Below are 15,321 nucleotides of genomic sequence, written 5' to 3' on the forward strand. Positions count from 1 at the left end.
TACATCTGCATCTTTCTGCAATGATCTGGCCTTGTCAATCTGAATAGGTGCATGACTCCCAGCGTATTCGTTCTGGTCGAGATAAATGTCCCCATTCTTGTACGAAAGATTCATGCCGATATATATTTGAATGTTCCATGCAGCATCTTCTCTACCAACATTGAACGTTGGCCTGATACTTTCAATGATTGTTGTTTGGAACTCAGCAGTTCCTCCCCAAATGAAGTCGTCCACATGACAAGCCAGTACTCTCATCAATCTACCAGCCTCGTCCAACCAATAGAACACGGCCGGATCCACTTTGGAAACTTTTGCACCAAGTTCAATCATGACAGTGCGCACTCTGTTGTACCAATACAAAGATGCATCGTTCAGTCTATACACACACTGAAGATGCCAGACTTTTCCATTGCAGTTTCCCTCTTTTGGCGGTTTGAGATAAATATCTCTTTTCAATTTATGTCCTTTTACATTATGCAGTTTTAATGTCCATTGAGTGTGGTGTCCAATTGTTGTTTGCGATCATGGCTAGAATCATTTTCAACGATTCCGCCGCACACATTGGTGAGTCTTTCTGAATGACAATTGAAATCTCTTCAAACCCCCGGGCAACCAGTCTCGCCTTTCGGTATGATGCCCCCAGGAGTGTCTTTCCGGGTGGGTACACACCCAACGTGTTGATAGACACTTTTGTTCAACATCCTCTACTTCGTCAAAGCCCTCATATTTTCTCCAGTTTTCAATTTCTGCTAACTTTTCGTCGCTAAAAGAGATCGACATCGCTCGCCACTAATACACTGTCATCCACTTGCTGAGGTTGTGGTACATGTATGTAGGGCCCAACAACTTTCACATCTGATAGTTGACTTATATCAACTGGCTGTATTTCACTCTCTGAGTTGTCATTATCGACATATTCCAAATTGTACCAATATTTATATTATAATTTTTATAATTTTATTAACATTAATTAACTGTTGAAGGTGTGTCCCTGTGACGTCTCCACCTGTGCAATATTTGCATTTTGTAGATCAACTGCTCCCACTCTGCAGTTGGTCTGCTTATATGGTGAGACGACCTGGCTACTGGACACACCCCTTCCAGAACCTATAATTTTTCTATTTTCAATATTGAAATTACGCTTTCTCGTGCATTCTGGCATTGCAAATGTTACATTATACATGCATGCTGGGAGAAAAGAATGAAACCAGCAAGTGTGTTACTTTAAATCCTTTGCCCACCCTATGGTTCCCAGCCGTTTTGCCCTGTAAAGTGCCTAGTTTCCCAAGCATTTATATTGTCTTAACTAATTACGAGGACGGAAAATATTCAAATGAGCATTACTCCAAAACTAGTAGTGATAGAAACAAGCTTCCTGCATCTACATGGAAAAAGCTAGAGATCCATATTTTAGCATAATTTTTTCAATAAGCCCTAAAGGAATTTTTTTGATTATTTTATTGACCCCCATTATTTCGGGGTCATAAACCAATCTCACCCAAATTTATCGCATTGAAATCGTGCCCCATAGAAAAACTTTGAAAGTCCATAACATTTCATCATTTCAAAGGTGTTTTTCAATACAGTTCAGTTATAACCTGGTTTTGTATCTTTCTTTTACGTACAGCAGGTTTTCCCTGCTTATTTGGGTCATCGTAAACATACTCTTTCTGGTAGTGCCACCGACCGAAACATGAAACAGAGGGACACATCCGTATGTTACATGCCTGACATACATATTTGGTGTCACATCGTTGTTTGTGTACTTGACACCTAGAAGCAAGTGTATGAGAAGGGGAGCATGGTTACGGAAGAGCTAGGAATTAACGTAGAGGTTGGAAACATCAAGGCATTCCTTCTTCTGCACGACACTACCTGGATCTTCAATCGTGCCCAGTGATTCAGTTTGAATTGGAGATCAGAGAGATGTTTATGTTGCGTCTATTGGATATTTTGTGTGTGAATTAAATGAAGGCGAACATGACGCATGCATTAATGTAGGCAGCAAACATGGCGAGGATCAAGGTGCGGAACATTCCATTACCGTCATTAAAAGTATAAAATTCCGACGGATGGTGACAATTTTCATTGTGGCATGGTGTATTTGATAGAACTAATTGGAGGGTAGTGTGAGTGAGTATTGCATGAGTATTGATGCAGCTGCAACACGTCTCAGTTTTGCTATCTGCAAAGGTTACAAATGCAGTTTTAAATTTCCAAGAATTAAAGTCATGTTTGACATCGATGCCTATGACAGATTGACCAAATTTAGATAATTGTTCCAGGGAACGGAGATCTGACAAAATTATATGATAATTACGATTGAGTGTTTCATCCCTACGTTGAAAAAAGAGTACAGATTCGTTTAAACGTTCTAACAACTTCCGTATTTCTCCAATCAGAGGAAAGAAGGGGTATGTCATCTTGTGACTTCATATGTAATTTAATTTAACATTTATCAACATACTTCAATTGATTACTAATTCGACTAAGTGTGTGATCGGGACCAACTACATCTTTATCATTTGAGACATGGAGGTTATTCTGAGCATTGGTGGTGGAAAGAACCTTTTTTGCTGTAGCTTTCAACATTACTCGCATGTTATCCCATCTATCACGAGTAGATACATTAGCACGCTTTTTAATTTGCGTGGTAATATTGTCATGATACTACCATGAGCAAAGCTCGTGATCACATGGCGTAATTGCCTGGTAACGCGGCAATGACGCACCGATCTAGCAAACACGAACAAGGAAAGTGCACTATACGCGTGCGCTGCGTTATATCGGCCACGAGAATGACTATGGATCATTTATACTTACAAGATGAAGCCATGCCGGCTGCAGAACGTACTACTACTAATGTCAAAAAGCAAGCTGCCCTATTACATGTAATGAACAGAACTGCATTTGCAATAGTTCAAGAGAATGGGCCAAGAAAGTATGGTCGACCTCCGCCTGTTTGCGACGGAGCACCCCCGCCGCGTGGATGTCAAGTATTCATGGGTAAAATTCCACGCCACTTCTTGGAAGATGAGTTCGTTGCCGTGCTGGAAAAGGTGCGAAAAAGATATGAATTCCGGTTCGTCATGGATTTCACTGGTTCCAACCGAGGCTATGTTTTTTGCATGTTCACTAACAAGGAACATGCCTCGACCGCAGTAAAGGAATTGAGCAATTATGAAATCCGTAAGGGTTCGTACCTTGGTGTGTGGCCGAGTACTGATAACTGCCGCTTGTTTGTTGCAGGTATACCTAAAAACGAAATGAAACAGGAAATGCTTTCACACGTTAAAAAATTCACCGACGGAGTTGTAGACGTTATAGTGTACCCATCAGCTACAGATACATGGAAGAATTGGTTAGCTGGCCTAGTAATCTTTCGTCCTCCATGTCTTGCATGGTCAGCATCTTTGAGCATGGTAACCTTTGTCTTGGCAGCACGGCAGTAACGCAGTCGTCCGCTATTCCTGCCGTGTTGTCCGCTGTGCTATTGGCAGCACAAGTCTGATGAGTACGCAGAGTCGCATCTGTACAACTATCATCTACGTTTCCAATCAGCACCTCCGGTACATGTGGAGGATGTGGTGATGGTGGAACTGCACACGAGCTGAGCCTGCTTTCATCATCTGTCATGTCCGAACGGTTAAGGTACCAGCTCGACTGTGACAGCTTTAGTTGGTACGACGATCTGCGAAGCTCACATGCATGCTGCGAAGAATGAATAGCTATGCATACGTGATATATGTTCATCGCAGGGAAACGGCGCAACGCATTATGGGTAAAACGACGCGAGCGGAAAATAATCGCTAAGCAGAAATGATATTGTTATAATTACCAATGTAGCTAATGCATCGAATAGACACATTATCAGTGTTGAAAAAGCATACAACAAGGCAAGTCCATATGTGTACTATTCTTGTTCTATAGTATTTGTGGTGAAACGTTAGTAAAGACAAGAATATGGTATATTTTCGTATTACATACATTATATCGCATATGACATGATGTACTGCCGAACATCAATGACAGAGCACATTTTTTGCAACATGCAGCTCATGAGGCTAATGACCCGGTGCATGGTGTCATGGCTGAACCGCAGAAGATTGCTGAGAAGAAGCGGTGTAGTAGGCGACAAGGCAAGGGTTGCAGTTACAGCGTTTATGCATCCGGTGGTCAGCAGCAACATGCCGCTCCTGTTTCAGGCGGGGTTCAGTTGCATACAAGAGTTTGTCTGAAGTGTGATGGGAATCATACACTGTTTGCATGCGAGCAGTTAAACGCCATGAAGACACACGAGCGATTGAAATGCGCACGAGACAATAAGCTGTAGTACAACTTTCAATTGAGGTATGGTTATGACAGTGTGTTGTGATATGCATTACAATGAATTATATGTATTTGTGGTTAGAAACAGAAAAGAAGTTGTTAAATACATAAGTTCATAATAAGAACATAATAAGTAAGTGAGGCGCGTATATATTGCGGCTGTGTGTGCGTGTGTTTGGTTGGATCAGTATGAAGAAGCGTCCTTCTTCCCAAGCAGTTCTCACGGACGCCACCGTCAGGGGTAGAATGGCAGAGGGTCGTTCTCCACTGCTCAGGAAGAGGGAGCTTATCACAAAGTCTCTAACCATTGCGGTGTCGCTGACCGTCGGTTTGGGGGCTGCCTCTCTTATAATGTCTCTAGCAGTATCACAATTGTTGAAGCTGTAGAACATACTGATTGCAAACACCGATCATACGTCGAACAGTTTACCAGAATATTACAATTGTTCTGCATTTTTCGTACTTCATAAAGTTGTCACTCTGTCTGCAACAGAGGAAAATGCAGACTGTCAGGGAGCCAGTAGCAGTAATGATGATGGTATTAATACCATTCAGTGTGATGATGATATTACAGATGGAATCGAATGTACTACTAACGTTAGAGAATATAGGCAGCTACCCACAAAAAGCCATACTCCACGTGCTCGACTGTTCAATGCGAGAAAGTAAATGCTTTATGGTTTTTGTTCAGCAATATGGTTGATGTCCTAGTTTGTGGATACACACTGTCACCTAGATTTCCTCTTCAATAGGTAAAGTTGCAGTACAGATTCCATTAAATTAGGCAACGAGTTTAGAGTGAAATGGACATTGCTTCGCATTTTTATAGCCGTGGTAAGTGATCGTGTTAAAGTAATTCTATTCGTATTAATACCAATTTATATTGTACGTCTCGTTTGAAGGGCACGTTGACGAAGTAGAAGTGCATCAATGCGACAACGTTGCCGACAAATTTTGAATCGTGCATCGCGATCTTCTGCGATCCTATGACATTTACAAGGAAATGCATATGGGCACCCATGCTAAGAGTAAGTGAATAGTGCCAGTCCCCCCATGGACTAAGGCCACAATGGGAAAAATAGTTGTTTGCCCTGACCCGACCCAGGCTGAAAAATTTCGGTACGTAGGTAGGGTTTTTCCTGTGTTTTTTGAGGGGAGTGTTTTTAAAAATTCAGCGTGGTGTCTACATGCTCGGGTGTCGTTGTGTGGATATAGCTTTTATGTTGAATATTTGTTTTGCTTGGTACATATAACATATTGCCTACAGACTTATATAATGTACAGTGATATAATTGTGAACAAAACTAAGAATGGGAAAGATGAAGAGAAAAATTGTGATTTTGCCCCTTTTTGGCACGTCGGTCGGGTGAGTGAAAACAAACAATATGTTTATTATGGCCTAATTGGCGACACGTTTGTTTACCGTACGTAGGGATACTAAGCAGAGCTAGGAATAGCACAGCTGAGTATCAAGGTACGACTAAGTGTACGTCAACGCAAGTGAACGAGCACAATAACATCGATAGTTGACGTTGAGCGACATAAGCCGATGCGAACGATGAAGGCAAATGTGTATGTCAGTGAAGGGCGTGACAGAAGTTTGATGGCAAGTTCATACGCATGTAAGGAAGGTGGGATTCAGGGAAGTACGTGACACAAGTTTGATGCCTCGTTCATACGCATGTAAGGAAGGTGCGAAGGAAGACAACATGATGTAGCATCACGTATGATTTGATCATGTTGTTGTATGGACAACATAAGAAAGGGAAGGAAGACGACATGATGTACTCAATGCGTGAACGTCTAATCATAGATGATCGCATCGAAACAACTACAATATGATGTAGTGCATGCTAAACCAGCAGATTGACTCATTAAACAGCTATGTGGTCGTGTGTTGTCTGAATGCATTGCATGTGTAGCGTTTTGTGTCTTTCCTCGACACCAGGGGGCGCCACCTGACAATACGCAGTAACTAACAGTTTACCTCACGTATAGTGCAGTGCAACACGGTGGATAGTGGCAACGAGAAATACAAGTCTGTCCAAGACAATTCTGTTAAAAAAGTATATGTTCTTAACTTGTCCATTATAGAAGTATTTCTGAGAAAGCACTGTAAAATGTTACTCTGAGATGACATAAATGAACTATTTTGCATATACATACGCTTCTGCTGCAGAACTGCACGGGTTTCCTGCAGTCTGTCACTGTAAAATGACAGGAAACCTGCCATCTCCCTTTGTAGATGTGAAGATTCCTCATTGTGACGCTTCCACATCATCTGCGTGTTGGCCCAACTCCGTTTGACGGCCAAGGAAGGCCTGGTTCTATAAAACATTAATTATTAAATTAAATGTGTAATTAATAATAAATAATAAAACGCTGTATTAGATTAATTACATTACATTATGTTATGATAAACTACTATGATAAAACCATTAATTTAATATGTCGCCACAGTAAACACGTGCGATCTGTGCTTCTGATTTGCCATGGGAAGTGACTACCCAGAATCTCCATCTGGTTGAGCACTACTCCTGCGCGGGCCTCTAAATCTCCACAAGTGGTATTCAGTGTGGCCTTATCCTTGGCAATTTGCAGTCTGATGTGGTGTCTTTGTTTAGAAGTTGCTTAAAAATCGGTAGGAAAACCAGCAATGCACCATGACTACACTACGTAGCTTTTGCAATTTACCTTACTTGCAGAAATACTGTATGTAAAACTAATTTGAAAGTGGTTATTTCCACGGAAAGATTTATTAGGGTTAGGGTTAGGATTAAACCTCAAATTACAGAACTGAACCTCAAATTTTGAGTCATTGTGCTATAGGCCGTCAAAATGGGCCACGGGGCCGTTTGTGGTACTAAAGGTCACTTCACTGGTCCTATTGGCATTTTGCATGGTACTAGAAGCCATGGACTCTTGCCCCGAGGCCGTCCCGAGGCCCGAGGCGATTTCCAGTGTCAGTGCCTTGATCTTGTCATACAGCTGTTTTTTGCTGTGCGATTTGCGCGCGCGTGCGTGTGTGTCTGCAATGTTGCCGTTCATGTGAATTGCTTTCACCATACAAGCAGACTAGCACACAATTATAGGAAGCATGGCAATCGACCTGATGGTAGTATTGCACAGATGAAAACGTCACAGTGGAATGTCGTGCATTCATGCATGTTTGTGGTATTGTGCTATGACGATGTTGTGCTATTATGCAAGCGTATCCAATTGGTGTCATGTCGACATGGTAGTACTTGCCCCATACACGCGTATGATTGTTATATGGGTAGGTAAGTGTCAAACGAAGTCATAAGTGACGTGATGCATTGTAGGGAAATGTATATGTTAACTTCGTTAGTCTCGAACGAATACTTCATGAACATGGCAGCAGCAGTTGATGTAAAGTAACAGGAAAGTAACGTGTGAAATACGAGCTGAATACTTAAGAACTGTCCGTGTATAATGCACACCCTCGAACCAGCAGGTGCCACGGAACAGCAACAAACCAGCAAAGGTGAACGCTTCAGCCGGTATGGCCGTACATTCAAGCATGCCGAGAAAGTTTCTCTGTAATATTCGCATTGCACTTGAAACTTTTATATGCTGAATTGGCTGCTGGTAAAGTTAAAATAAAGTTGAAATGATGTGTTATTATGTGGACTTATTATATGATGATCGTGTCAATTATGTTCATTATGTTATCTTCAATAAATACATAATGAATCAATAGCTATGCAAAGGTCATATATTTTCATCGCACAGGAACCGCGCAACGCATTATCGGTACAACGACGCCAGAGGGAAATCATTGATAAGGACAAATGATATTGTTATCATGACAAATGTAGGTAATGCATCCAATACACACATTATGAGTGTTTAAGAAACATACAACAAGGGAAGTCGATATGTGTAGTATCGTTGCTGTATTGTATTTGTGGTGAAACGTTACTAAAGACAACAATATCGTATATTTGCGTATTACATATATTATATCGCATATCACATGATGTAGTGTATTACTATTAGCGACAATTGCTGTGAGCGATCAGTTGAAATGTGCCGTATATAGTTTGTTTGCTGTACATAATCACTGCATTCACCGATGACATGTACGACACGACTTGCTACTGTAGCCGTAGGCCTATGTAGTGTGGAATTAACACATGCTACGAGCAATTACTGAATGAGCTGTTATTAGTGATATGACTTGTTCATGTAGATGGCGCTGCGGATAGCGCTTGACGTTGAAAATGTATATGGGAATTTAAATTAAATGTAATAATGAATAAATCTATGGAAACTACTGTATTATATGTTTAGTGCTTGCTATATCATACAATCAATAACAGATTGAGTTTGACATGAGTAACCATCACCACTTACAACACTTGAGTGAACACATTTGCAAAGGGTGAAATCCAACTGGAAGTGAAGTAGGCCTACATGACATGACAAGTCTTGGACTCTTGGGTATATATCATGAATAATACGCGTATATGTGCGCATTGTTAACCAACCAGCATTTGCTGGTATATTTCACGCATCCCTACATGTCTCCGAGAAAAGATTTGTTTGAAACTTGAAATGGGGTGAAATTTTCCCATATCCTGCACACCTAACCCAGAATATATATGTATACCGTCTTACCGTCTTTTACCGTCTTACCGTTACCAAGCGAGAAGGAAAACTACCAATAAGTGCTTTCACCCTGTACACTACGGGGCACCATGCAGGACAGGCATTTTTGTACCTATAAACTTGACAAAAATGAGTTTTGTGAACACAAAACTCAATTCTGTCAATCCTGTCTCACAAAACTCAATTTTGTGAACACAAAACTCAATTCTGTCAATCCTGTCTCACAAAACTCAATTTTGTGAACACAAAACTCAATTCTGTTAAACCGGTTCCACAAAACTCAATTTTGTAAACACAAAACTCAATTCTGTTCGCTGACTGGCGCTGCTGCAGCGCCGCCAGAAATGGCCGTTTGAAGTTCGCAAATCGAATGTTTGTTCACAAGAAATACCGCAAGTATACCATTGCAACGATAGTTAGAGGTTCAATTTTAGTAGCGGGTATAACTTAAGACATATTCACTTCGGATAAGAGGCATTAATTGCCTACCACAGACGTTTTTTTAGCCGGATACATTGGGGATAAGTTGGTCCATTGCATGCCCCATGGGTCGGTCTATAGACCAGCGGCAGTTAATGTAAGCGGCTATAGTACTAAAGCTAGTACGTGGTATGAATTTGTGATAGAAATAATATCCTTACTCGACTAGCTACACTGGCCAGATGTGTTCATATTGTGTGGAAGTATTTCGGAAAGGAATTATCATGTGAAAGTGTGAAAACATTTCTAATAGCGAGATGATGATATTGGTAATTGTTGTTACCATGGCTAATTTGAGATTGACACTTTAGCGTCAATACAGATTAATCCACCTACCGATATTGAATTGATGTCATTGAGAATGAGAACTCAAGTTTTGTCTACGAGTTGAATAACTACGTCAAATGGTAATGCACAACACTGGAACAAATTGAAACTTATAAGATTGTACCTGCATACATATTTATGATTCGTTGTAGTCACCATGTTATCCGAAGGCAAACCGACGACAGCTTTATTGTAAAAAGCCAGACAGATGCAAAGATCGAATACATGGTCGACATTAGCAAACCATCGTGTCACTGCTATGGATGGCAACACTGTAGATTGCCATGCAAACACATGTTTGGGGTTTTTGCAAACACCGATCATACGTCGAACAGTTTAGCAGAATATTACAAATGTTCTGCATTTTTCGTACTTCATAAAGTTATCACTCTGTCTGCAACAGAGGAAAATGCAGACTGTCAGGGAGCCAGTAGCAGTAATGATGATGGTATTAATACCATTCAGTGGGATGATGATATTACAGATGGAATCGAATGTACTACTAACGTTAGAGAATATAGGCAGCTACCCACAAAAAGCCATACTCCACGTGCTCGACGACCCAAGTGCAGGGAGCTGCTGAAGTCAATAAACAATGTAACATACGTACTACATGACAGTATGCTGAACGATGTAGAAGTTGCCGTGTACCAGATGTACCTCAAATGAAATCAATCTGCTCACAAAAGCAGCGGGTTTATAGTCGAGCCAAAGTTAGCGTCGAAAAGACAATGTCAGATGTTCACCGAATCTCAGCTAACTACGAAAAAGCTCAGATATTCAAAAGTAAGAATGCCCAAAAAACGACACCCGGCAACTGGGCGATTTGGCACTTCTGGTGAAATGATGAAAAAGAACGAGTTAGTAAATCTTAATGTTTAGAATTGAGTTTTGTGTTTACAAAATTGAGTTTTGTGGTACAGGATTGACAGAATTGAGTTTTGTGTTCACAAAATTGAGTTTTGTGAGACAGAATTGAGTTTTGTTAGACAAAATTGAGCCCTGTCCTGCATGGCGCCCCGTAGTACACCGGGGCAATGTATTTTAGGCGCTTACGGCTGCCAGGCATTTGCAAATTATCCGTTTGAAAGTAGGATTTCAGGAAGGAGCAAATCGGAATAATGGGATTGTAATCGGCTGATATTGTGAATAACATTTGTTGTATTTAACATTTGTTGTTGAGGTTGTAAGGCTGTTCTGTTGAGGGAGCTGGTGTTTAAGAGATCCGGCGGAACAGTAAGTGACCATCTACTACGATTCAGGCTTAATTACCAATTTATATAATTCCGATAACCTCATTTATGGTGTTCATGGATATGAGAATTGCTAGCACGCTCATATATTAAAGACATGTATGTATTTGCTTTTTGCAGAATTTAATGCTAACTACCTACCGTTCATACGGTTGGTACGTTCATAAAGCATCTCAATAAAAGTCGGATTGTCTTCGCGTATTCGTCGACTGTTGTAGTGAAGTCTGATGTTTCCGCACACACACGTTCACCGCCCAATACCCTACAGTCGGACAGCGCCGCCGCCGAGCGTGTACGCGTACATTGCCCACCCACACACGTTCGCCTCGATACCCGTCAGGGAGCGGACGACCAGCTTACAGACAGCGAGCGTCTAATTAAATATTGACTAATACGAGTCATTTCGCCCTCATGAAATATTGTAGTTTGGTCGGGTCAGGAATAACGTTGCAGCAACGTTGTAGAAACGTACGATGCGAACGTTAGACTCGCACCTTCCGACAACGTTACGTAGTAACGTTTGAACAACGCTATTACGACGTTGGATACGTATATGGTATTATACATATTTCTCTATTATCAATTGACATGTATAGTTATGGAATTTACTATATGATATGTCAACTTATAACCTTAAGTAATTACGTCATGTTATTTAAATGTCATAGTGAAATCATCTAATCATGTCAATGTCATTATAGAATCCTCAAAGTCACTGGTAAGCTAAGCTGGTTTAATACTAATAGATGTTCTCGCAACCCTTATTACAGCAGGTTTTTGTTTAGATTTCTTGCAAAACCAGTCTATGAATCTACACACTGAAAGAACGAAAACAGTCAATGCATTCAAAAGTCTTTCTTTATTGTTGTTATTATTTGCTTATTTTTTGATTCATTTTGTGCTCAATTGCAATGGCTCCATATATATTGTTATTATGAAATGGCAAAAGTACTTGTATTTCCAGATACGCTTCCTGAGTGTAGTTGGTGGACGAGACGTCCAGGCAACGGCTAAGCTGGTATTGCAGAAAGTTGCATGGAATCATGTGTTGTAGCATTTGAACAGGCAAGGGAGGAGGGGGGGACTGTGTTATGATATCCATTATCATGAATTATATGTATTGTTGGTTGAAAACACAAACATAATTACTTAAAAACATGGCCCACATTTATGGGCCAACATTTATTAACATTTGGTCGTGAAGTTGAACTTTTCACTATAAACCAACAGTGTTCTTCATCATACTATAAAATGTTATTTTGTAATAAATCAAGTGCTCTCTCGAATGCAGCATTTTTCCAATTTCCCAAGATGGCGAACAGTTTTAACTCGGTGGTTAAGAGATTTAAATTGGAGCATGTTCAGATTTGTTGCTTTCACTTCATCGTTAAAAACATTTTCTATTAATAACCGGACGAAAGATGATATTAACTTTATTTAAATGTCCACTTAAGTAGACATCATCTATGTCTTTAAACTCTCAGTGATGTTATCAGTCAGAAAAGGATTGTTTCTATTAGATTGATTTGACTGATAGATTGGTTCAGCATTGAATGCGTCACACCAGACGGGAGAATTAAACCAATTCTTTTTAAGGTAATCAATCGGTAATGTTTTTTTTTCTGACCGACGGCCTCGCGGGCACAGAGTCCAATGGCTTCTGAGAGTACCATGCCAAAATGCCATAGCCGACCAGTGAAGTGACCTTTAGTACCACAAACGGCCCCGTGCGCCCATTTGGACGGTAGCACAATGACTCAAGAAAATTTGAGGGTTCAGTCTGTTAATTTGGAGGTTTAATCCTAACCCTAACGCCTAATAAAATCTATTTCCGGGGGGAAATACAACCACTATTCAAATTAGTTTTAATCAGTATCTTCTGCAAGTAAGGTAAATTGCAAAAGCTTACCGTAGTGTTAATGTCATGGTAGCATTGCTGGTTTTCTACCGAATTTTTAAGCAGACCTTCTAAACAAAGACGATCCACATCAGACTGCCAATTGCACGGATAACGGCACACTGAATAGCCACTTGTGGAGATTGTAGAGGCTCCGCGCAGAGTAGTGCTGCAACCAGATGGCGGAGATTCGCGGAGTCACTTCTCCATGGCCAAATGCAGGAAGCACAGAATCGCACGCGTGTTACGTGCGTGGCGGAAATATTGAAATTAACAATGGTTTTATCACATAGTAGTTTTCATAAGCATAATGTGGATGTAGATTAACGGCTATTACAGCGTTTTATTTTTATTATTACATTACAAGTTAATTTAATTAACTTAATGTTTTATAGAACAGGCCTTCCTTGGCCGTTCAGAACGGAAGTTTGGCCAACACCGCATATGATGGTGGAGGTCCACAATGAGGAATCTTCACATCTACAAAGGGAGAATGGACGGTTTTCCTGTCATCTTTCTACAAGCTGATCAGCTGACCAGGAAACCGCTGCAGTTCATGCAGCAGAGAGCGCTACTGTATATTGCAAGAGAATAGCTTCATGTATGTCATCTCAGAGTAAACATTTTTACACAGCTGCTTTCTCAGAAATACTTTATAATGAGCGACAAGTTAGAACATATACTTTTTTAACAGATTGTCTTGGACAGAAGGACTGCCTCTGAAAACGGATGGTGCACGACGAAAACACTCAACAAGTACTTCGCACGCAGCCACTCTGTTGAAGAGAATGCTCTTACCATGTAGATGGACATGACCATTGTTATGAACCTCGTTGAACTGTTCAATGCGGCAGACAGGACATCAGAAGAGTGGATTGAAAGAGTTAGGGCCTGCCTGTAGCATCTTAAAGATCTCGAAGAACTCACTGACACTACCCTCCAATTAGTTTCTATCAAACCCATGCCACGCAATGAAAATTGTCACCCATCCGTCTGAGTTCTATTACTTTTAATGACCCGGGCTAACTGGTTCTTCGGAGGACTTCAATGCCATGCTCCGTCGATTTCGCAAGATTAAACCTCTTTGTACAGCATGGATAAAGATTAGTAGTCTCAGAGCAGGGAGCGTCACGAAAATAGGTTAAGATCAAGTTCTCGGCGTAATTTTCACGTACCTTCAATGTGCTCCGGGCAATTTCCATGAATGAAAACACCAATAGAACCATTTTATTTTTTGCAAGCCTCTGGAAACTGGTTATCAAAGTGTATCATGCCAGTCACTTGGATACTGCCGCTAGAGAAAATACTCGCAAATTCATTTGTAACATTTGATAACAACTTCGAGGGTGAATTTCAGTTAGACCTTATGTCAGAAACAGAAAAACCATTACCGATTGATGATCCTTAAGGAAAGAAGAGGATTGGATTTAATTCTCCCGTCTGACTTGCACGCATTCAATGCGGAACAATTTATCAGCAATCAAGGTACTCTCATAGAAACAATCCATTTTGCTTAGCTGGACTGCATAACATTCATTCGAGAGAAAGTTTTTAAAGACCATAGGAGTGAACGTTAAGTGGGGACATTTAATAAAGTTAATTCGCTTTCGTCGGTTATTATGAAAATGTTTTAAGCGATGAGAGGGATGAAAGCAACAAAGCCTTGAACAGGGGACTCCAATTTAAATCCTGCGTATATCCACCGTAGTATTTAAAACTGTTCACGGCTACTCTGCGGAAATTGGAAAATGCCTGCATTCGACGAAGGAAGCGATATGAATTTATTACAATAACATTTCTTATAGTCATGATGAAAACACTGTTGGTTTATGAGTGAAAAACGCTTCAACTTCACACAAAGGGGGTGACCAGAGACATTAGTGAACGATTGATTGATAGGAGATTTTCTTTATGCGAGAATGCCTAAATTTACTGTCAAGATCACTTGATGTGCTAGAAGGAAGAAGAGTTTCCTCCACTGATAAAGTTCTAATATCGAGGACCATCCCGTATGAGATGGATATCTAAAACAAATGTTGAGATACATAGGATTGAAGTTTAGGCGTTAATTAGAATTAGCGGATATTTAGGGTAATTAGGGTAGTTTGTGTGGTACGAGGAGGTAAAGATGTATTGTAGACGAGAGAGAGAATGATGGTGACAGAGGAAAGCGGCAAATTCTAAAAGTTTTTCATAATGAGTCATTGCGGAGTTAAATTGATAAGATGGACGCACCGAGCAAAAACGGAGCCACATACATGTCTGGCACAGGGTGCAGAGTCCAGTTAATGAGATAATAACTCTATAATCCCCCAGCAACTTTGCAGGCTAATCGACCCTTACTGCCCAAGTTACCGATGCTCAAAGATGCACTGAATTGCAATACATGGGGGAGGGACGAAG

The 15,321-nt window shown here is 40.6% G+C and overlaps 1 long non-coding RNA gene across 1 annotated transcript; it reads right to left on the minus strand.

The window, feature by feature from the left end:
- Nucleotides 1–2,420: 2,420 nt before the first annotated feature.
- Nucleotides 2,421–7,246, minus strand: LOC106819329. Its single transcript, XR_001395402.1, has 3 exons — nucleotides 6,837–7,246; nucleotides 6,496–6,656; nucleotides 2,421–3,255 (listed from the first exon to the last, which is right to left on the minus strand). It is a non-coding gene; the product is annotated as an uncharacterized LOC106819329 (long non-coding RNA).
- Between the last annotated feature and the right edge of the window lie 8,075 nt (nucleotides 7,247–15,321).

The sequence above is a fragment of the Priapulus caudatus genome, unplaced genomic scaffold (assembly GCF_000485595.1).
Source record: "Priapulus caudatus unplaced genomic scaffold, Priapulus_caudatus-5.0.1 Scaffold38, whole genome shotgun sequence".
Taxonomy (NCBI): Eukaryota; Metazoa; Priapulida; class Priapulimorpha; order Priapulimorphida; family Priapulidae; genus Priapulus; species Priapulus caudatus.